The sequence below is a fragment of the Puma concolor genome, chromosome E2 (assembly GCF_028749965.1).
Source record: "Puma concolor isolate L17-30 chromosome E2, mPumCon1.1.hap2, whole genome shotgun sequence".
NCBI lineage: Eukaryota > Metazoa > Chordata > Mammalia > Carnivora > Felidae > Puma > Puma concolor.
In genome coordinates, this window is record NC_141681.1 from 1271004 (window position 1) to 1294592 (window position 23589).

The 23589-nt window shown below is 52.4% G+C and overlaps 1 protein-coding gene across 20 annotated transcripts in view; it reads left to right on the forward strand.

Annotated features, from left to right (window-relative positions):
- The window catches only part of ANKRD11 (ankyrin repeat domain 11), a 181286-nt gene that overhangs the window by 67072 nt on the left and 90625 nt on the right, over nt 1–23589 (forward strand). For 17 of the 20 annotated variants that reach the window (XM_086688608.1, XM_086688610.1, XM_086688607.1 and 14 more), the window contains exon 2: nt 3047–3128. The exons of 1 other annotated variant lie outside the window; for it this stretch is intronic. The gene's annotated coding sequence lies outside the window, so the exon portion shown is untranslated. Of the gene's footprint in view, nt 1–732; nt 763–1018; nt 2737–3046; nt 3129–23589 lie in introns of those variants that run through there. 2 more of the 20 variants (XM_086688605.1, XM_086688604.1) reach the window with 2 other exon arrangements.

Sequence of the window (23589 nt, forward strand, 5' to 3'; positions counted from 1 at the left end):
TTTTAGTGTTTATTTATTTTTGACAGAGAGAGAGAGCGAGAGAGAGAGAGCAAGCAAGCGAGCAGGGGAGGGGCAGAGAGAGAGGGAGACACTGAATCCAAAGCAGGCTCCAGGCTCTGAGCTGTCAGCATAGCGCCTGACGTGGGGCTCGAGCTCACAGACCTCGAGATCATGACCTGAGCCGAAGCCGGACATTCAACCAACTGAGCCACCCAGGTTCCCCACGCCAGCTGGTTTTGTACAATGTGGTCTTGTACACTTCCTGTGATTGTGCCCTCCCCCGCCACGCCCCCCATTCTCACAGTGCGTTCCCAGTCACTTTCTCTGCTTTGATTTAATGCTTTGATTCTCCTGATTTTCTGGAATTACCCAGTTTTTGGTCTACAGAGTTTCCCTTTTTTGATTTTCTTTATGGCTGTGCATCTGTTTATTTTAAAAACTCATTTTCAGGGCACCCGGGTGGCTCAGCCGATTTAGAGTCTGACTCTTGATTTCAGCTCACGTCATGGCCTCACAGTCCTGGGTATCCAGCCCTGAGTCAGGCTGCGCACTGAGTGGCGTGGAGCCTGCTTGGGAGTCTGTCTCTGTCTCTCTCACTGCCCCTCCCTCACTCATGCTCTCTCTCATAATAAATGAATAAAAAGTAAAGAATCTGTGTCATTTTTCTCACACAGACTGCACACATCAGACCTTGGCACTTGTGATTCTTGCCTTGTGCATCCTGCCAGTCCCGTCGGCAGGAACATCTCCCTGTTGCTTTAGGTGGGTTCTCCGCGAGGCTGTGCGTCGTGACGGCCTTGCCCTCAGACAGGGGTGGGCCCCTGCCCCGTCTGTGGAATGCTTCCTCAGCCCCTCCCAGTCGCCCACCAGCTGTTTCGGACACTGGCTTTTCACGTCTCCGCAGTCTTCGCCTGTGCTCTGTCCTCACCGATCTCTTTACTTCTCGGGGGGGGGGGGGGGGGGGGGCGGGGGGGGCGTGCCCTGTGAACCCCTGTAGCTGTAAGCCTACAATAACGGTGTGGTCCGGTGCAGTTCTGTTTGACAACGGAGCCTGATTGTCGTGGCCGCAGGGGTTTTGATGTGAACATGTATGCTACATGCTACATTTCCGTATCAGAATGTTTCTTCCATGTGCACTCCTCAGAAATGGGGTTTCTCTGTCAAAAGGCATAAATGTTTTGGAGGCTCTTAATTTGCATTGTCTTCCAGACATAATTGGGTTAATTCCTAAAGTATTTTCCCTTAGACTGATAAGACTTTTAGGCCAGGATTTAGGAGACCTGGGTGCTCTTTGCAACTTGCTTTGAATTCCCTGCATGACCACAGACAACTAAACCTGATTTGGTTTCCTTTTTTGTCAAATCGCAGGTGGATGTACAGCCCTGGTTCTCTGCCCTTCGGGGGGGTTTGTGACAGTGTCCCCAGACGTTCTGGTGGTCACAGCCTGGGGGGTGCTGCTGGCATCTGGTGGGCTCCAGGTCAGGACTGCTAGTCAGCACCTTCCTCCAGTGCCCAGGACGCAGAGGGTGACCTAGCCTTGAATGCCACTGCTGCTGAGTTTGAGAAACCTTGGATTAAGACTACCTCAGTTTTCTTCAACACTGTAATGGTAGATGTTGTTATGTGCTGTATTCCTGGTGTAGGCATTCATCATGCATTCTGTGTTGTTCTGTAACTTTTTTTTTAACGTTTATTTTATTTTTGAGAGAGAGAGAGAGAGCGAGCATAAGCAGGGGAGGATCAGAGAGAGACACACACAGAATCCGAAGCAGGCTCCAGGCTCTGAGCTGTCATCACAGAGCCCGACATGGGGCTTGAACTCAGGAACTGTGAGGTCATGATCCGAGCTGAAGTCAGATGCTCAACCGACTGAGCCACCCAGACGCCCCCGTAACTGTCTTTATAAGAAAATTGAAAAGCTTAATCACATACTTGTTGCTTTTCAATAAAACCAAGCTGTGTGGTGTACTGGAATTTGCTTTTCCTTGCTTGTGTTTATCAGTGCTTGAGGTTCGTGCTAGCTTCGAGAAACCCTGTGCAGGAATACAGGGACAGAAAACCCTTGCTCCGTGTTTGCAAACACACACCCAGCTGTAAGCACTGGCCAAGACACCACAGAGATCTTTAGCACCCTGAGGGTGGAACTTGGGATCCTGCTTCATGTGAATGCCGCGTCTGAGACAGAGCCTTCTCCTGCGTCTTGTCCACCAGTGTGAGTCCCTTAGTGACTCCATACTTTTGATGTGTTTGGAGACAGAAGAGAGTGTGATGTTCTGATGGGGTTGTGGAAAAAGGGTTGTGAGTTAGTGGTGTTTTTTCTTGTTACTGTCTTGGTTTATTCTTGAAGGTCTCAGAGCCCTCCTAGGAGATGATACAGTTTTATTCAGCCAGGTTTCTTCGTGATACTGTGCCGTAATCTCTCCTTTTCTTACTGACAAGTCCACAGCGGCCACTTGATTTATTTGTTAGGGTTCAGGCCTCCAGGTGGAGGCTGAACACGGGGTGGGGGGCAGCAGGTGCTGTGGGAGGCCGGTGGTCATCGGGGCTCTGTGAGCCAGAGGGAGAATTTGCGTTTTCTTCTGACCGCAACAGGATGTCCCTAGAAGATGCAAAATGCAGAACTTTTGACAAAGCCTTAGTAATTGCGAGATTTCCGTCAAATTCCACGTAAAGAGAAAAGTCTCTGAATGGTCCCTTCGAGGTCCCAGTCCTGAAGCCCCATCTCCAAGGAGACCCGTAAGCCACTGAGGGTTCTTTCCTGAACCTGGCCTCTCCGGGCACTGCTTTCCAGGAAGCATTACTGAGAACAGAGGTTCCCATTTGGATGGTGTCCTGACGCAAATCATCAAGCGCGAGCATCTTTCCTGGGCCCGTTCTCCCTTTGTAGCCCACACCAGCCAGACACACGTTTCAAACCCTCTTGTGCTTAGTTCCGTGACATGAAGGAAGCCGGCAGGGAAGTACGGGTTGCCCCTCATGGAGAGACTGAGATGAGACAGAGACCTGAGGTAGAGACGTATAAGCTGATGTTGCTCTCTCGTTTCAGAACACACAGCGCCAATCGGGGACGCGCCCCCTTGGATTTCAGATACAGTCTTCATCAGCGTCAGCTTTCAGCTATGGAATCGGTAAATATTTTATTGCACTGCTATTCATCAGTTTGTTATTTTCTTTGCTTTGGAAGAAGGGGCATGAAAATCATGCTGGACTTCCACGTGGGCCTTCTCGGGCTTGATAGTGCTGGCCGGGTGTTGTGGGGCTTGTTCTGGACCTCACTCAGATGAGGGTGTCTCCGAGAAGTGGTGGTGAACTGTGGGCTGATAACTGGCACTCTGGTATCCCAGTGACACGGTTCTGTGGAGCCCAGGCTGGTAGACTGGCCCGCGAAGGGGGTTTATTTCTGTTCAGCCTCTTTATTTTCATTGATTGATTAATTAATTGATTGATTGATTGACTGATAGAGAGCCTGAGCAGGGGAAAAGGGAGGAGGGTGGGAGGGAAAGAGGGAGAGAATCTCAGGCAGGCTCCACACTGAGCTTGGAGCCTGACATGGGGCTCGATCCCACGACCCCGGGGTCATGACCGAAGCCAAAAATCAAGAGTGACGCTCACCGGACTGGGCCACCCAGGGGCCCCTGCTCAACCTCTTTATCTAAAGTGCTCTGTGCTCAAGGGGTCTGGAGACCGTCGGGACCCTGTACCGACTACTTTGTTTTGTGCTCTGTACACATTGCATGAACACCTGGCATGAGGAAGAGCTTTTTGAGTCTGAGGATTGTTCCCACCTCTGGGGGAAGCAGTGGGGGCCTGGCTGTGCTCAGGTCTGGTGTCCTGTGTGTTTGGGCAGCTACTGGCGGTATCCCTAGAAGTTTGAGGCCAGCTCTTGTGGTTGGTGGGTAAGGAGTGGGATCTTTGGCCAGGTTGCCCTGCTTACCTGCTGCTTCCTTCTGGGAACCACTGGCAAGGTTTTTGAGAGGAGGGGCAACTTTACCCCTGAAGACACCAGGTTCAGGTCCAGTGCAGCGTCTGTTGCTCCAGGACAGAGTCCCCTCCCCACCTTGGGGAGATTGTTGCGTTGGAAGGCATTTATTTCCTCTGGAGTGTAGATCGCTAACAATTGAAAAGAAAACTCTTGGTCGATTTTAGTGTCTCATACCTACGCCAGGCATTAGTGTCTTAAAGCGAACCATCCAAAGATGTGTTAACCCATTTTGCATTGTTGTTCCTAGCAGACATGAAAGAGACCTTTCCTTCTGTGTCTTTGGTGTGGAGTGTCCTTTATCTCAGCCATCACTGAATCAGGCCTCGTGGAAGCTTCCTGGCCTGTCCCTTTGACTTGACCAAAGTATTTCCTTGGAAATGGTGATAAGGTTTGATGGCACGGGAATCTTGGATGTCCCTGAGAATAGGCCTCGAATTGTCCTCCCTTAATCTGCAGGATGGTTAATGCTTAGAAAGAAGCCAGTGTGGCCAGTGGAGGCGTTGCTGATCAGGTGGGGTGGTGGGGTGCTTTGTAACACCCTGCGGGGGGTTCCCCAGGGTAGTTTCCCTGGGGTGGTGGTGGTGGTGGTGGTGGGTGTGTGTGTGTGTGTGTGTGTGTGTGTGTGTGTGTGTGTGTGTGTGTGGTGGTGGGGGGGTCGTCATAGGCAGTGGGGCAGCCACGGAGAGACTAGGTCCAGGAGAGAAGGAAAAGGTGAGGCAGAGGGAGAACCGAACCCACTCACACCGGGAGGCTGAGCTCTGTGTTTGTTTGAAAACTGTAATATTGGTCTTAATTTATAAGGAGGAAAAAGGAAACGCCACTTAAATTAGGCTTTTAGTAAGTCTTTGGTGAATCAAAATAATGTATTTCCTGATTAGAAGAAAACAAGTTAGTAGTAACTCTTTGCCGGCAAATTCTTGGGCTGGCCCAGTGGTGTGGAGTTAATAGATGTGTTAACATTTAGAAGGTTTTCAACATAGGAAGGATTGACTTTTTTGGCCATATCACAAGAATAACCCAGGGTGTCTCATGCCATTTATTACTTCCGTGAACCATAAATACTCAGGTAATATTGACTGTAATAATCTTTTAACAAAAGACTGTTTAAAGAAAAGACTAGTGTTTGGATTGAATAAAGATAAAGGTTCCTGTTAATGAGAGGCGTGTTGTGGCTGCAGGGAGGCCGGGCCCCCTCTTGGGGAGTGGCCCCGCTGTGGCAGCAGGGCCAGGCCCACAGCAGTGTGTGCCGCTTGCTGAGGTCTGCCCTCCGTGACCATTCCTGGAATCAAAAGGCAGAATCTGAAAAACAGAATGATTATAGGCTCTCTAGTAGTTTTTCACAGTTATTCACATCAGTAGTTAATTTTCATTTTGACCCCCTAAGGTCGAATATGAGCCATTTAGGTCAGGTAGGAGCAGAGGTGGGCTTGCTAAATCCCAGAGTACTTAATCCTGTGCTCTCGTCTCTGTCTGAGCATCGTTTAGGCGCCCAGTTTGGATGGTTCTGGGCTGGTCCCGCCCTGAGTTGTTTCAAGCATGACTCCGTTACAGGGTCTGAGACAGCCTGTATGTGCCGGGCTACTCTGTGACTTGGCTTTCTGCGTTCAGTCCTTGGGCTCCTCCCCTGTGAAGCGGTAATGGTGACACCCATCTTAAAAATTTCTTCTGAGATTAAGTGGCCCTGTACCTGGGAATAAAACTCTATGAAAATGTAAGCTTTAAAATAAGCAGATACGTTTTTAAGCCTTTCTTTAGCATAAAGCTAGTTTCAGCTGACAGCTGGTGTGATTGTGCTTTGTTAACATCTTTTTTGGTAGGGGGTCCCTGCCTCTCCAGAGCAGGGCTCAGAGCGGCTCCCACTTCGCCAGGGGTAGGGGAGAGTGTGTGCACGTGAGTCAGACTTGTCTCCCGGCCCTGACCCCTGGCAGCATGCTTGCTGCGAAACAGGAGTTCGGGATTATGTTTCCGAAAACAAAATAATTTCTGAAAGTAGCATGTTATAATAATAGAACTAGTGTTTTTTTAAAAAATATTTATTTATTTTTGGAAAAGCACAAGTGGGGGAGGGGGAGAGAGAGGGGGACAGAGGATCCAAAGTGGGCTCTGGGCTGATCGCAGCACGCCCAGCGTGGGGCTCGAACTCACGAACCACGAGACCATGACCTGAGCCGAAGTCTGACGCTCAGTGCGTTCACTGAGCCACCCAGGTGCCCCACAGGTAGCGTTTACATGAACAGAGGTGTAGATTTTAATGGTTTATTCTTTTAGTTTGAACACCTGTAAATAGAAAAAAATGGTCGCTTTGTGACTTGCCGAAACACTGAACTTGCAAGGCATAGTTTCAGGTTCCCTGGATGTGATGCTGAGCTGGGTGTCCGCGTAGGTGGTACTCACTGTGGAGAGGTGTGCATGGCTGCACTTGGCCTGTGTCCTCCAAGCACAGGGACCAGAAGTCTTGCGGATGGTAGAACCGGGTGCCCCTCTGCCGGCTGTCCGTGCACTGGCGACACCAGGGACCCCACCCGAGCAGCAAGCTTGGAGGGCGCCCTCCGGACCCAGAATACGATGCCATCCGGTTTGAAACAGAGAGAAGCTCTCGTGAGTTTGTGTGGTAGGAGTGGAAGTTCTTCCTGACCTGACCGCCAGCCCGATGCGCCTTGGCCGTTAGGTGCAGTTCATGGTCACAGCACAAGCGGTTGCCCGTGAGCTCTACTTGCCGCCACGGACCGTGAGCAGTGCTGGGTTGGATTTGCAGGTTGTAAGGAACTTGTAGGTCCTGATGCTAATTCATTTGAGTTTTTAACAAAGACGTTTTGCTAGGGTTTAAAAATAGATAACAAAGCACTCTTTGCTTGGTTATCAGATATGTTTAGCTAATTAATTGTGCCAGTATAATTTCCTGAATTTCTTAGTGTGATAAATTTTTATTGTGTATTTAGTTCTGGAGAATACTCTTTGACTAGGCTCCCTTCAACTACGTAAATTAGATGTCATTAGAATTAGAATTCATTAAATGCATGTTTTTTGGTTAATATAAAAATTAACAGTGTGTTCATGCACTTTTCCCCAGAAGCTTTTGCCGTCCCCACATGACAGTGCTTGCCAGCGGGTAGAACTTTGGTTCTCTCATTCCAAGGTACTTGGAAAGCTGGGAGAGTTCATGTGCCTAGGGCAAGGAGAGGGCGTGGAAAGTAAGCAGGTCCGAGCCGAAGGGGAAGGTCTGAGCCCATGCCCAAGCCTGCGCCCCAGCTGGGAGTTCTGCCTTTCAGGGCCTTTCCCTCTGGATGTTTCTAGCTGGAATGGACTTCTGGGCTCTGTGAGCCCAAGCCCACCGTTGGAAGGCAGGCATGTAGAGACACCTGTTTGGGCTCTGGGAAAGGTTTCTGGGCAGTTTGTGGTAACTCATTTGCTGTTCACATATGTTTTCCTTCCACTCTTAACTGTGCGGATTCTTGTGGAGTCTGTGTTTATTTTTTAATATCATCAAATTTTAAATCTCTTTAGATTTTCTCTGTGTGTTGTATTTGAGGGTGAAGACATGTGCTCATATCCCCCTTGGAGTAGGTGCTCCAGAAGTCCTGTTAAAAGTGAGCTCCATTTTTCCTGTAGAACAGCACTTGTCTTCCCTTCTTGCTTTGCCTTGTGGAACACGAGGGCGTCCTGTAACGCAGGGTGCCGGCTTTGTGCAGCTTAGAGAGGTCTGCTGCAGGACGTTCCATGCACGGCCCCCTGGGTCTTGGTGAGAAGAAGAAGGCAGGAGGAAGGTGGAGGAGTGAGAGGGTTACGTGGGGAGCTGCCTGCCCGCTGGGCCTGAGAACTTAGTCTGTTCTCCATTCTAGAACACTGTCTTGGTGGTCATCTGCATTGCCTGTCGGGAGAAGGAATTGGGGAGAGCCTTCTGTCACATGATGGGCGGTGGTGGGGGTGAGATGTGCGCCGTTCTGAGCTGGACATCGTTCGGTTCAGCTGAGGCTGTGTCCTCTCTTCGATGCCACTCAGGCGTCCCCACAAATACCCAAAGAGGGGTCCCAAAGATGGAGCGAAGCGCTGGCCAGGGTAGCAGGTTTGAGAAGAAAGCAGAACAGAAGAGTGGCCCTGCCCCTGGGCCTGTGATTGTACCAGCAAGTGCCGGGGGCGGGGGAGGGCAGGGGCTGGGCCGCATGGCCCTGGACCTGTGCACAGCCACGGCTGCGGGGCGGTGCCAGCACGGAGTCCTGAGCCTTGGGCCAGGCAGGTCCCCCTCCTGGGCACCTGGCTCGAAGGCAGCCGAGTGTGGAGGCCGGGCGGGCAGAGCATGTTGACTTTGGCAGTGGGCGGCTGCCAGGGCTCTGCTCGCCGTGTGACCCGGCGTGGAAGGCTCTGCTTCCAAACACGGGTGCACTGTGCGTACGCGTGCATTTTCTTCCTTGACGCTGACTGCTCCGTGTTCTCTTTCGTAGCTCTGTGTCCCCTCCCCCTTCAGTCTAAGCTTGGATTTCCCCGCCTTGGGCCTGGGTGGAAGCTCCTGTGGGGCTTGGAGGACATTCTGCTTGGGCAAGAAGAGGGAAAGAGGGAAAGAAGTAAGGGAAACGAGGAAAGGTTCTTTGGAAATGAAATGACACTCTCCTTTTAAAGCTTTTGACTTTATTACCTTTTGTTAACGGATGGTTTTGTTTCTTGGACAAAATAAACCCTGGGTCCCTTGTCCATCTCTGAACACCAGAAGGGAGCAGCATCGGTGTGAACCCTGGGTATTTTTGGAGGGCGGAAAGGCAGAAGGGTGATTTTGGGGGGCGGTGGGTGAAGACAGCGTTATCCTGCAGCTCCGGGCCTCTGGGGGCCGGTGGGGGCGGGGCGGGATACGCTCGCCTGTGGCCGCCCCAACTGGGCAGGCGTCCTGCACCTGCTCTGTGGGCCTGGCTGAGTGGCTCCCGCCACTGCCTCTCCTGAGTCTTCTCCTCTGTCCATTTTCTTCATCTCCTGGATGCAGTCAGCCTCTTTACAGTTTGTTCTGATTCATTTTTTGTTAGTGGGAACCAGAGTTAAACACTGCATCCTAGTGGCTGACAAGATGCTGCCTTGGAGGCAGGTGATCCCACAAGAGTGTCAGGTGGTGCTCAGGTGACCGGTCCGGGGCCTGTTTTGTGCTGACCTCGGCCCTGTAGCAGAGCAGCACGAAGCGTTGAGAAGTACGAAGGAGATGGAGACGCCCATGGAGGTGTGACCCCATTTCATTGAAGAAACCCTGTGGAGCTCTAGGGTATCCTGGCCTGGAAACACCGTGTTTTCAACTTCAGTGTTATAATTAAAACTTCCATTCACATAAAGAGCGATTTTCGTTCTTTTAAAAAGTTTGCAGTCTGGCTCACCTCCCCCGACACCGTCGGTGCCCGTTTTCTGATGTGCTTTTGCACTTTGTGGGCAGAGCGACTTACAGGGGACCCGCGGGAATACCGGCCACAGCTCGTGGGGAAGGCATAGAGACACAGCGGGCCCCCGAGCACGCTTGTGAATGGGGCGCTGCAGCCCGCTGGCTGGTCTTCAGCCTGGGATCACGGAGCCAGTCTTTGGGCCTGAGTTCCGCGGCCACAGACGTGTCTGGGGCAGACAGAGGTTTGTAGGTGAGCCTGGGGCGGTGTAGCTAGAGAAACTCTATTTTGACTGGTTTTTGTAGGAAAAGCTATGATCAGGTGTGTCGGCTCACACTAAAAAAATCCCTTTGTGTTTGAAGCCCTTTCCTCTGAGTCCCCTGTTGCCTGGCCCTGTTCTGTGGGCTGGCTCTCTGGCGCCCTTCACCCAGGTCTGCTGTTCTTTGGGGTTTCTGTTTAGTCTTCCCTGGACACCACCTCACCAGAGGCCAGGGTTGGGCTTCTGTGTCCCCCACCTGTAGAGGAATCTCACTCCAGAGCACCTGCTGACTCGCATCTCCCAGTTACCTCACTTTACGTCCTCTTACCCTCCTACTTTTCTTGGGTTTTCCCGAGAAGATAGGTAGCATTTTCCACATTAAAAAAAAATTTTTTTAAATTTATTTATCTGTCAGCACAGAGCCTGATGTGGGGCTCGAACCCACGAGCCGTGAGACTGTGACCTGAGCTGAAGTCAGACTCTCAACCGACTGAACCACCCAGGTGCCCCTCCACATTTTTTCCCTAAGATTCTAGGCCTCAAAGATGTTGAACAGTAGGGTTTTCAAGGTGCCGTAGCTGATCGGTGGCAGAGTGAGCGTTCGAGTCTCGGGTTCCTACACGAACGCAAGAGATAGTTGCGTTAGCGTTTGACTTTAGGGAAGATGGGAGTAAGCTGGTGGGAAGGGTCAGGGTGTTGGCGTGTCCAGGAAGGGAGTAGGCCGTATGGGTTTTCTGCAGCAGCTGGCTTTCCTGGGAACCCTCTTTTAAATTTGTCCCGTGGTTGTGCCACGGGCACGTTTGCTCGTATTTAAGGTCTGTGCGTGGGGGGGTGGAGGGTGAAGTCTCATCCCCAGCACCTGATGCTCTCAAGCCTTTGGTCCTGGGTGGAAGTGATGCACTGAAAACGGGCCAGGTCCAGAACAAGGCCGGGGAGCAGAATCAGTGAAACCTGGGTCCAGGGTGAGGCCCATTTCTAAGGGCCTCCTGCCTGTCATCCTTTTCCTTCTCTGTTGTCCAGGGACCTGTCTGCTGGGTCTGGCCTTTTCTGCCTGGTCAGGCCACTTACCAGCGTGGGTGGCGCTTTGCATGCCTTTTCCCCTTGTCTCCATTCACCTGGCAGCCTGAGACAAGTAGACCTGGAAGGCTTGCCCCTGGCATTTACACAGTGCAGCCGCGTCCTGAGGGCTGTGGCCTCGTCCACGGAGAACCTCGTACAGGCCTGCGGTGGCCGATGCCAGTGTGAGGTTTCCTGGCCGGCAGCTCACCCGGTGTTGGTTTGCTGACTGCGTGTACCCAATACTTTTGAACCGGAACCACACCCTCAGAGCCCTGCCAGCTGGGGCCGTGGTCACACGCATGCACGTTTGTCTGGGAGTCCTTGCTGTTGGTGTCCGGGATCGACTTGAGGGGGAGTAGCACCAGCGTGTGTGTCTGTAGCTGCTGGGGGACAACCATGGTCTTCCCCCACACTGTTCATGAGATCCTCGTCCATGACCGATCAGTCTGGCTTTTTGTTTTAAGTAAGTTAAATGAAGATGGAATGTTAGCCTATGAACAAAGCCGTGAATTTCTCTGCTCTTTCTGTGCTGTCAGTGGCCCAGGGGCAGGGAGGGGGGCCGGGCCAGCGGGAGAGGCACGTGGCAGTGGTCAGTCCTGCTGGGCTCTCTGAGTTTCTCCCTGCCCATCCTCTCCCCGTCCTCTCTCTCCGCGCCCCTCACCTCTCCTCTCTGTGCTGTCTGCTGCTGCCTCCCGGAGCATCTTTGTTTTGGAACCGGCACACCCCAGTGGGGCACAGCCTCGTGGGGTGCACAGCTTTGTGTGGTGTCCTCGGTTGTGCTTGGTGAGCTCAGGGGAGACAGACACTTAGGCCCGTCTTGTTGAAGGAAGTCTTTCTCCTGATCGTTCTGTGCGGGCGCGGGCTGCATGTTGCCTGCTCCAAGTCTGCCGTCCCACTGCGCGCTGTCCTTGCCCTTTCTGTCCCCCGAGGTCCTGAGCAGCAGGGGGCGTCTGTCTCCCTCACCACAGTGTCCTTTATGCACAGCTCACGTCCTTCTGGGGGCTGTGAACTTCTGTTTCTCCTCCAGGATTGCCCGTGAGTTCAAGAGCACTCTGGGTGGTTCGTAACTGGGTTCCTTTTCCCCACTGCGGGGAGTGCCAGGGAGGTGGTCCTGTCCCTTGTTAACAAGCGTGTGCCCCTGCCTTTGTGTGAGGCCTGGGGACAGTGCTGTGGTCATAGTGTGGGCGTAAAATGGGTCTTCCTGGAGGCTGTTCTGTATGTGCTAGTCCAGAGTAAGTGGACTTGTGACTCATTGCACTAACCCCTTGCTGTGTGTTTGTAATTAAGAAACAGAAAACAAAGTGCACAACTGGATCCAGGACCTTGGTGATTGTCTGATTGAAGTTTTGCTGGAGACCAGTTGAGATTCACCATGATTCATCCAGTCTGGGGGAGGGCTGGGGGGGCACAGGAGGGCATAGCGCCCCAAGTGCCTGGGGTGTCTGGGTGGGTCCCGAGGACACTTTGAGCCGCAGGCACACACCTTGCCTTGAACGTAATCAGCTCTGTCCCCAGGAGGTGTGGCAGGGAAGTCACTGCTGTTTTGCAAATGTGCACTACAGTGTATTTTCTCTTTATTACCTAAGTAGGACATCTATTATAAGCTGCTGAAAATTATTTGAGGGCACAGATTCTGGGGGAAGAGCTGCTCTGGGATTCATTTAGAAATAACTGTGGGGACAGGGCGCCTGGCTGGCTCAGTTGGATGAGTGTGCAGCTCTTCACCTGGGGGTTGTGAGTTCGAGCCCCACATTGGGCGTAGAGATGACTGAAAGTAAAATCTTAAAAAAGACAACGACTGTGAGGAAATGCTAAAGGAGAGAAATTTTGTTAGGTTTTCTCTCCCGCTTTGCCCAGGCGTCACCGGGCTGTGGCAGGCGGTGCGCAGGGAAGCTCCTGCCCTTGACCATGACCCAGGTGCCTCCTGGAGAGGAGAAACCATTAGATGCTGCTTTCCACAAGTCCGACGTTCAGTTCTTTTAAAACGACACGCCGCATTTCCGGTGGTCCTGCCAAGGAGCGCACGTTGCCTGCTCCAGAGAAGGGAGTGCCAGCCAGGGCCCAGCAGTGCCCTGACGTGGCACTGTCTCCACCTGGGCTGTCAGAACAGCCCTGTGGGGTCGGGACCGGGGAGCACAGCCTCCGGCCTCGGTGCTCCTGAAACCCCGTGCTGGGGGGGTGTGGACTTGGGGGTGCTCGGAGCGCCTCCCGCTCGGGGGTCCTCTCGGGGGCAGGGCTGCGTCGGCCTCAGGACAGAGCGTGGCCTGCTGTTTGCCTCTGACCCTTTAACCTGATGCTTTGTTCCTGAAGGGCCTTAGAGGGACTGCGTGCGACGGTGTGCCCCGTGTCCCGTGACATCCGAGGAGCCTCACACAGGACCAGGTGTTCTCCCTTTGGCTCCCTTCCTGGGGCCTGTGTTCTGCAGGCTCACAGGTGCCTGGGGCGTCTGTGTTCCCAAGGCTGGGGCACTGCCGGCCCATAGGTCTGTGCCGACGACTGACTTCCTGGAGGACTCTTTTCCTCGGGTGACTGTTCCCAGCGAGCCATGCTGCCCCCCAGTGAGGCCAGGCCTGCTGCTCCTCGCTTCTGGTCCTGTCGTGGGTCTGGCTCCTGGTGCTGCGTCCCTGCACAGCTCTGCGCCTCTCTGCCCCTCTCTGCGCCTCTCTGCCCCTCTCTGCGCCCTGCAGCACACACTCTCCACCCCCCCTGCAGGCTGTGGGCGTCTGAGCCTGGGTGCTTGACACTGTTGTTTGGGGAAGTACTTGTTTTTCTTTTTTCTTTTGGATCTGCAAAATTTTATTGAGCAAGAGCTGGAGAACTTTTACAATCTCAAATCATCAAGAAAAAAAAGATTAATCCATGTCAGTGATAAGGACAGAGAATAAGTTGAACAAACCACGTCGTTTTGATGGAGAAGTACTTTTTAAGCCACCATCAGCGCCTAATCCTGGCTGAACGTTTGTTAAGTTCCACAGATGTTGAACTGGAACTGAAGTGTTGTTCAGTTGACCTGTAAACCTGGGGGATTTTGGCTTCTATGGAGGCGTCTCCCCCCGGGCAGCACAGACCGTCCAGGACGTGAGGCCAGTTGGTTGGGACAGACCGGTTCTGAGTTCTCGTAGGGTCACCCTGAGACTGGCAAGTGACAGGGCCAGGCGGCGATTGTTTGAAAGCGTCCCTGTGCCTGGTGTGGGTTGGCACGTGTTGGGTATTCGACAGTCTGTCGAGAGCAGAGAGAGTGCGCATGTCGGGCCCGGGGCAGGGGGAGTCTTCCTGGCAGTGAGGGCTTCGCAGCAAGCGTTTTAAAAACTCTCACACCGTGGAGCTCCAAGCATCGCTGCGCGCGTCACTGGAAAAGCATCGCTGCGGTTACCCACCGTCCAGCTCGTCTGGGTGACCCAGTCGGTGCGCTCTCCACAGCCGACGGGTGACGCCGCGGGGTCTCTGCTTTGTGCCTCCAGCCTGCCTCGCACCCCCCACCTGGAGTGTCCCCGCGTCCAGAGAGCCCACGCTCGGGCCCTTCACAGTTTGCCAGACCTACGTGCTCCAGATTGTCGTTAATTTAAAACAGACCAAACGTAACTTGAGGTTGTTGCTTGCAGGGGGGCTTGGGGGTGGACAGGGACTGGGGCAGGAGTGGGATTTGCGGTGAGCAGGGGCCGAGTTTCTCCTGCCCCTCCTGCATTTCTCCGCACGTCCTGCTCAGGTGTCTGCCCAGCAGTCTGAAGAGGTGTCCACCTCAGGAGACCCTCCCGGGGAGGGCGGCCCCAGGCTGTGGCCTCCCTGGAGCCCCTGCGGGGCACCTCCTGGTCCACAGACGTGCAAGGCCCTGGCCGGGACCCCTTAGGAAGCGCACTTGAGTCTGTCCTGCAGTGTGCCCGCGTCCACGGCACTTAGCTTCTCTCCCGGAGACTAGACTCGCGATTCTCCACCCCGGTTTAGAACACTTGGGGGTTTTACCTGTTTCAAGATGTCACCAGATTCTCCGTAAACAATTTAATTGTATTCACTTGGTCACCACACAGAATGCCTTGTGGTCCTTTCTGGTCGGTTTTGGGAGTAGGCTCTATATCCTGACTCAGCACCAGGATTGCCGCTCAGGCCTCCTTGCCTTCCTGTCTGGCCGGCAGAGTGCACATCACTGGAAGGAGGGCTGGCCTGGTGCTGGTAACCAGCCTGGGGCGACTTGGACCCAGTCAGCTCACTCCTCCCCGCCGCCCCCACGTAGACCTTCGTTTCCTCGTCTGTAAATTCGGAGACACCTGCGTTACAGGATTCTGGATCATTTTCATCTTGACACTCAGAGGATGTTACTGGGGTCGGGCTCACAAAAGGACGCTGTAAAATTTAAAATGGTGTCTCTTCCTTGCGGAGCAAAAAGGACGAAGTCAGAGACGTGCCTCAGCCAGAGGCCCCTAGGCTGGCTCCTTGTGTGCCTGACCTGTAGCCCGCAGGGCACGCTGTCTGGTCTCCACACACCTCAGTCAGAGGTGGCTGCATTTCCTGTCTCTGCAGGAGCGCGGGTGCAGAAAGGTCTAGCGGGTGGGGTCAGGCACACCTCCGTGGTGCCTGTGGAACAAGGCCATCTGGAGCCACCCCAAGGAGTCTGGAAGCCAGCGTTTCTTTTAAACACTCAGATTTTGTATGCGTACACGTTTTCTCTCGTCTCATCCAGGGGACAGTGTTCCCGGGCCCTGGCAGGCTGTGTGACGGAGGCGGGGCCTGGGTGGTGGCATCGCCACGCTTCTTTTGTCCCTGGGCTCTGTCCTCATGCTGTGCGGCTCAGAAACCCTTTATGTTGTAAACACAGAGAAGTCCGAAAAGCTCTTGTCTGTATGTATAACAGGTATGTCTGTTAATAAAACATTTGCTTACTAATTGTACTTAAAAGCACGGATAATAAACCCACTGTATAACACGGTTTTGCTAAAACAACTACATTTTCTGAAATAAAAAGTTGGTTAAAGTAAGCAAAGAAAATGTGTAGTTGGAAGAGGGAAGAGTACTGGAATCATTTCTGACTTAATTTTGGGGATGTTCTTTGAAACGACACCCACACCCCTCAGATGGCTGTCTGCGTGCTGAAGGCCAGCAGTCCCGTGGAGCTCCCCTTGGCCAGGGGTGGGGGGCCGGGGGGCCGCTGCTCCTTGGAGCCCCCTGGTCTGTCTAGCCTTGTGACTGCGTCTTCCCTCGCGTTCGGTTCTGCAGCCGTGTGCGTTGGTGATGTGAGTTTGGGTTTGTGCTGAGTTACTTCGATCTTCCAGATGCTGACGTCCTGCCTCTCATTATGTCCAAGAGTCCCTCTCGTTTCTGCAGCCGCCCCCTCCTCAGATGAGCCTGAAAGTTGTCAGAAGCTGTCTGCGCATGGGGGGGGGGGGGGGGCGGGGAGAGGGTCGCCAAAATTCGAACATTTGACTGTGCATAAGTTTTGCACTGGCAGTAAATTCGGTGCTTTCCTTGTAATGGCGGTCTTGTTTTGTTATTTTCCAGACATGAGTTGCCAGATGCCACAGCAGGATAGCTGGAGTTTGCACGTCAGTCACTCTTACACATAAAACCCATGTGCCCTGGAAAAGTGTTTGTGCTGGAGACACCTGCTTGGTATACAGAAGTGCTTCCTGCATACTTCTCTGTCGCGTAGGATATAAAAACCAGAAGCATAGAGACTTGGGATCTACTGAAATTAATAAGTATTGCTTTATCCTGGAGGTTCTTCAGCAAAATTCAGACCATCAACTTTGCATCATCAGTGCAAATATTACCCCAGCTAAAAATGCAGCGTTCCCCTGGGAGACATTTTGAAAGGGCTGCAGAGGATCTGTAGGGTCCTCGAACCACACCTTGGAAACAGCTGTCTGAAGCTGTTTGTTTGGTCTCTGTGGGAAAATACAGCTCAACAAGCCACGTCTGCCTGTGTTTGTCTATCACTGAACACTTACAGGCTTAGGAGGGTCTGGTCGTGTATTTTCTCCCCACAGTACGTGCGTTAGCTTACGTTTTCAGAGGGCTCCTGCCTCTGTGGACCCTGGGTGGTGAGCCCCTCCTGGAGCCCTCGTGGAAACGTAAAACTCTGCCCCCTTGAAATGAGGCCGTGCAGATCATCTGTCTTTGGGCACGTGCCCATGGGCCCGGCGCACATCCGTGACTTGTGTGCGGCTCTCACAGAGCTCTTTTCCCTGCCTCTGACTGTGCCTTTGGCCGGCGCGGGCTGCGGCTGTGCACTGCCCTTCCCCGGGGCTCCCGTAGGCCCCTTGCGTGGCTCTTCCCTCCTCGGAGCCGACCCGTACCCGCTGTCCTAGACGGATTCTCTTGGGTTCCTTAAGTCATGTGCTTTCTCTCCGCTCACTTTAATCTTGTCTTTTAGGTCAACCTGGCCATTGGATTAAAAAATTTGTCTATGTTTTTCCAAATCTTGCGGATATTTAAAGATGACGTGGATTGCAATAACTTAAAATACATCATTACGTATTGCCAGTAAGAGAAATTGTTAAAGTTAGGAACTTCTGTGTACTCCACTTATATTAGTGTCTCTAAAAACTCCTGTCTCTGCATTGGCTGCGATGAGGCCGTGAATCAGACTTTCCATCGATGCTGGAGCTGATCTGCCTTAATTGGGAAGAAGGACCCTGGACCTTTTAGTCAGTACCTCAATAACTTCCTATTTTTGACCTTTTAGGCCAATTACTCTGAACTGTGATGTCAAATCCTGTACATATCTTCAAAATATGATTTCCATATAGGAAACGATCTTTTTCGGGTTTTTCCATATAGGAAAAGACTTTTTCTGTCAGAGGCATTTTTGTGTTGGCAAGAGTTCGTTGGTGGTGGAGAGTGGTTTGGCGGGGTTGGGGCCCTCTGTTTTCCTTGACCCGGAAGCCCGGGTGGGGTTGTAGTCTTAGAATGTGGCCACGTTGCGGGGTGGACCAGGGGGCCTGCTGTCCTGCAAGGACCCCTGAGCCCCTCCTCTCCGCGCTGGATTGTGCGCAAGGCTGCCGAGCGCCTGGCGGGAGCGTGCTGCGTGTCGGGACGTGGTGAAAGGGGCCGCGGAGCAGCGTCCCTGGGAGTTGCCAGCCTCGTCGGAGATGCACAATCAGAGCTGTGGGTCAGGACCCACTTCCCTTTTTGACAAATGGATTTTGCGCTTTTCTTATTTGTAGCCCTCAGAATTAAATCCGTCTCTGTTTAGAGAACTTTCTTTGTGATTCCTCTTAGGCATCAGTTTTTTTGTACACATAAAAATGGAACTTCTCGTTGACGTATTTCCTCCTGTTGAGTAAATATGTAGCCTCTGGTAGTGCAAGATGCCGTGTAAAAGCTGGCCAGGTCTCCAGGTGTGGAATGTGTTACCCAGAGTGCTCGCTGAGTGCCGGACCAGGAGGCGTCCTGAAGGGGGCCAAACAGGAGCATGTGTTACAAGAGGGCTGTGGGTCAGGGAGCCTGGGAGGCAGGCACGAGTCTGACTCCACGGCTGCTCGGGGACTGAGGGCCTGAGGGAGGGCCTCCCAGAATGTGGGCTTGGAAGGAGGGCAAGCAGATCCTGAGGTATGGTCACAGAAGGACGGTGGCGTCCCTGTGGAGACAGGAGACACAGAAAGGAGGAGATGGTTGGAGAAGCTGTGGTTTGGGCACTATGGAGTTGAGGCGCCTGTGGGAAAAGGGGCCCTGGCAAGGGGTGTCCAGGGTTTGTGAGACCATTCGGGACTGGATGTGTGCAGGTGCGTGTGTGGGCACTTGTGCACACAGGGAGCAGGGGCAGGAAAATGAAGGGGGATTGGTTTATGACAGAACAAACCAGCGGACTCACCCTAGCATAACGTAATAATCTCAGCAAGCAGATTTGATGTTTTTCTTTAAGAAATTAAAAGAAAGGTATAGAAGTAATTTCTTCTGCCATCATAGATTCTTTGAACGGATAACGTGTCAGGATTCTAGGTCCTTTCCTGTTTTGGGAAATGAGATGCCTGTGCTCTAATCTGCACATTATTACATGTGTAAACCTCGTAATAAGTGTAGCTCATACAGTCTTCGTGTTATTTTTCCCTATGCAATTTTAGGGTTTTCAAATAGTCTCAAGAAGCAAGAGCAAAGTTGTCTTTCAGACTGAAGCCCACTCTGAAGAATCCAAGAGCCACGTTTAATTTCCAAATATTTGTGGTGAGGCTTTAGTTTGAAACCCTATTTCATAGTTGTTTTTGTTTGTTTCAACTCGAAACAGGCCTTTCTTCTTTGTGGGCTGCGCCACCCCACCTCCTGTAAAGTTGACTTCCTTCAGGGGCGGGGGCGAGAGGGGTGGGCTCCACAAGGACAGAACAAGTGAACCTGAATGGAAGACGTCCCCAGGCTTCTCCTTGGCTGTAGCAGAGCTGAGTGAATTCAGACCCGAGGCACGCAGCTCTGGACAGGGCTCCGTCACACCCTTGGACGCCCCTTTGCTCATTCACTTGACACATTTATGTGTCACCGTGAACAGTTTTTAGTTCTTCCCAGCTTTTCCTGTATGGATTAAGCTACACCCTTGCCCCCTCTCCCCCTGACCCTGCCCCCTGATTCTTGCTGGAGTTGGGGGGGGGGGGAGCCTGGAGCAGATACAGGGTCGTGGGGGAAGTGCTTTTGGAATGGGTATGGGCTTGTGCCCATAGTTGCTTTGAGATAATTGTCTAGTCGTTCCTCAGAGTTGATGCTGAAGCATCTTGTTTACTTGGTTTTATCAAACTCAATCTCTGTCAGATCTAAGGTCCATGAGGAAGGAGTAAATTGGTATCCAAATGCCTTTGCTAAATGGCATGACAGAGGGCCACTCATTTATTTCAGATGCTAGGAGGGGTCACCAGGGGAGGTCAGACACAGGTTCACTCTCAAGAATGTTTTCTTGCTTAGGTAACAGAATTGGCTAAAATCTGTTTCCAGTGGGTCGTCGTCCCCCCCACCCCCCCAACTTCGTGTTCAGAAAAAAGCACCCTTAAGGGAGTGTTCTGGTCCAGGAGTTCGGCATTCAGCAGCACAGGTAGGCCCTGGGCACGGGGCTGTCGATGACGACAAGCTTGGTGATGGTGTTGGGTCACTTCTGATGGCTGTCCCCTGCCAGATTAGAGACCAGCCTGTGCAGCAAGGTTCTGCGGTGCAGTCACGGCAGCCTGCAGGCCAATCCTCAGCGAATGTTCCTCAGTTGGGACCTGGGCACCTCAGCCTGTGCCCCATGCTGTCCTTTTGTTTAGAAAATGGGCCAAGAGGTCCATTGTGAAGTTCTCAGAAAAGAAACAAACATGGTTTTTCTTATTTCCCTTTTCCACCTATTGTAGAAAATACAATAAAACACGAAAAGGGGGGAATCTACCCTAAACCCACTGTCCAGGTCACGAGTCTCATTGCCGCCCTTCAGGGGTGGGCAGTCCCCCTCCTTACAGATGCTCTGTGGCGAGGTTGGTAGTTTTGTGTATTTCTCTCTGCAGCCCTATCAGGTTCTGCTTCAGTTATCTTGAAGCTCAGTTGTTAGCGGCTCGTGCATTTGAGGCTGTCACAGCCTTGATGACTCTGCCTCTTTCTCACTATGAAGTGACCTTACCTCTGGTGATACTCTTGGCTCTGCTGTCTACTCTGTTTGATACTAAACTGCCTGTTCTCTCTTTTGACTAGGATTAGCATGCATCCTTTTCCATTTTTTTCAGATTAAACAATTTGTCCTTATTTATTTTTAAAAGTTTATTTACTGGACACCTGGGTGGCTCAGTCGGTTAAGCGTCCGACTGCAGCTTGGGTCATGATCTTGTGGTTTGTGAGTTCGAGCCCTGCGTCGGGCTCTGTGCTGACAGCTCGGAGCCTGGAGCCTGCTTTGGATTCTGTGTCTCCCTCTCTCTGCCCCTCCCCTGCTCATGCTCTCTTTCTCTCTCAAAAACAAATAATAAACATTAAAAAAAAAGTTTATTTACTTTGAGAGACGGAGGATGAGCAGAGGAGGAGCAGAATGAGAGAGGGAGAGAGAGAATCCCAAGCGGGCTCCACGCTCTGAGTGCAGAGCCGGACACGGGGCTCGAACCCACAAACTGAGATCATGACCTGAGCTGAGATCAAGGGTCCGACGCTTGACTGACTGAGTCCCCGGCCCCCCCCCCAATTTGTCTCTATGTTTGAAGAGGGTTTCTTGTAGGCCACCTTGTCGGAGTTGGCTTTGCCTTTTAAAGACATCCAACTGGCAGTCTTTCCCGTTTAATGGGGGTTTAGACCACTGACACTTACTGTGATTATTGACACGACTGGGCTTCAGCCTGCTGTCTAGGACCACGTACGTAGCATAAGAACCTGACAGTGGTACCTTTCCATGTCTCCTCACCCAGTCTTTTTGCCACTGTTTTCTTACACTTTGCTTTGCTATAGTAACAAACTCCATAATAGATTGCCGTTGTTTTGTTTAAACAAGAGACCACCTACGAAAGGAAGTCTGAGGTGTTGGCTGTGTCGTTGCCATTTCTGGTGCCCCACTTTTCACGAAGACTCCTGTTTTCACCCAGTGTCCTCCTTCCAGCTGAAGGACCCCACCAACATTTCTTGTAGCGCCGTTCTGCTTCTCGTAAGTTCTTGAAGCTTCTGTATATCTGGAAAACTCTTTTTTTTTTTTTTTTAATTTATTTAAAAAAAATTTTTTTTTAACGTTTATTTATTTTTGAGACAGAGAGAGACAGAGCATGAACAGACAGAGCATGAGGGTCAGAGAGAGGGAGACACAGAATCTGAAACAGGCTCCAGGCTCTGAGCTGTCAGCACAGAGCCCGACGCGGGGCCTGAACTCACTGACCGTGAGATCATGACCTGAGCCGATGTCGGCCGCTTAACCGACTGAGCCACCCAGGTGCCCCTTTAATTTAATGTTTGTTTATTTTTGAGAGAGAGAGAGAGAGACAGACAGCGGGTGAGCAGGGGAGGGGCAGAGAGAGAGGGAGACACAGAATCCGAGGCAGGCTCCAGGCTCTGAGCTGTCGGCACAGAGCCTGACGCGGGGCTTGAACCCACGGACCTCAAGATCATGACCTGAGCTAGAGTCAGACTCTTTACTGACTGAGCCACCAGGCGCCCCTCTAGCTGCTTTTTGGAGCCTGGGAGCCCAGATGTGCAGTAACAGATTAATGTCTGCGTCTGCTACTTTGGCCCTCTCTGTCAGCTCTGGGCTGGTTCCACTTGATTGGTTTTTCTTACTTTGCGTTGTGTTTTCTTTATTATGCCTGGGGGTATGTGTTGTATTTCTTAAAATGCCTGGGGGCATTTTTTGGACACACCCTTTATTTTGGAAGACTTTCATACTTTTGGAAAAGTTGTAAACATAATGGAGAATTCCTGTAAACCTCTCTCCCAGCTTCCCCTGGTAGCCAGCGTGTCACGTCACCACGGCACGTTCCTTAAAGCGGCAGCCAGCATCAGCGCCTTGATGCTCACCCCACCTGCAGGCTTGATTCCCATTTCCTCCGTTCCTCCCTGACGTCCCTTCTCTGGCCCGAGCCCCACCCAGCACACTGAATCGTCCTGTGTCCTTGCTAAGCTTGGTTTCCTCTGGGCTGGGACCGTTTCTCAGTCTCTTTTGGTCACTGTGACCTTGACGGTTTGGAGGAGCGCCAGCAGTGTTTTGTAGGACGTCCTGTCTTCGGGTTTGTCTGATGCTTTCTTCGTAGACGGCGGTTTTGGTTTTGGGGAGAGAGGACCGGAGAGGGGCGTGCCCTCTCCTCGTATCCGGTCTGAGAGTGCATGCTGTCACCGTGGCCTGTGGGTGCTAGCCTCGGCCGCCTGGCCACGGGGGCGACTGCCAGGTTCCCGCCCCGTGCAGTCCTGGCCCCCTTCCGTCCTCTTCCTCCAGAGCAAGCCTGGAGCCCTGCGCCTGTGCAGGCGGAGGGGGGCATCTTGTGGGGAAGGCGTGTGTCTTCTGGCACATCTTTGTTTCTTTGTGTCGGCACGTACGCGTATATGTTTTGTGCCGTTGTTCCAGCTTCCATGTCCAGGAGTATCTGGAGGCCAGGCATCCAGTTTTGCCTCCTTGGGTGCTTGCTACGCAGTCTCGTATTCCTGAAAATCTTCCTGAGCTTTGTTCTAGGATCCAGTTAGTTCTTGGAAACAGTTTGCTCCTTACAGGGCTTGCCTTTAGGATCTGTGAGGCAGGCCGGGGCCTTGCTCAGTTTTGGGCTAGACGGCCACCCCCACCCCCGGGCCTCTGCTGCTCTCTGGCCGTCGGAGCCCAGCAGGCCCTGCTTCTCGCCTGTAAGTGGTTCCTCGCCTGCTGGTGGTGAGCTGATTCCTGCTCGCCCAAGACCCCAGGGGGCTTCTACAGGCCTCTGGATGGTTTCCTTCAAACTGTGTCTTCTCGGATCTAAACATTTCCCGCTGACACGCACACGTAGTGTTCTGGCTTTTTAATCCTCTTGAGGATTTCTTATAAACTCTGCTCATTTGGCAGACCTGCAGGCAAAGCCGAGACTGCTTTCGCTCTGTTTCGTGTAATTTTACAAAGTATTGTTTCATTTTATAGCATTAAAAAGTAACTCAGCGGGGGGAACCGGGGAGCCTGACCCTGAGAACAGCGTGGAGCCTGGACCAGAGTGCGATGGTCACGTTGGAGTCAGGTCTGTGCTTTTTTAGTAGCGTGGCGTCTGTGGGTCTTTGGAGCTGGGGATAATTTTACTGTGATTACGTGTGATGGTAACATCAGGGGAAGCCCACTGAAAGGTATACAGGAACTCTGCGCTTTTGTAATAAGTTTAAATTAGTTCAAAATAATTTTATTTTAAAGAACCCAGTAGGTGAGTGCAGGCTTTGTTCCCCCAACTGGCTGTTCACGGCAGTGGCCCACAAGCTGAGTACAGTCTTAATAGGAGTGCCTCAAACTCACAGCTGCACAGGGTGAACCCCGAAAGCCCCCCCCCCCCCCCCCGCAGGAGGCGGCTCGTGGTAGCCAGCAGCGGCCT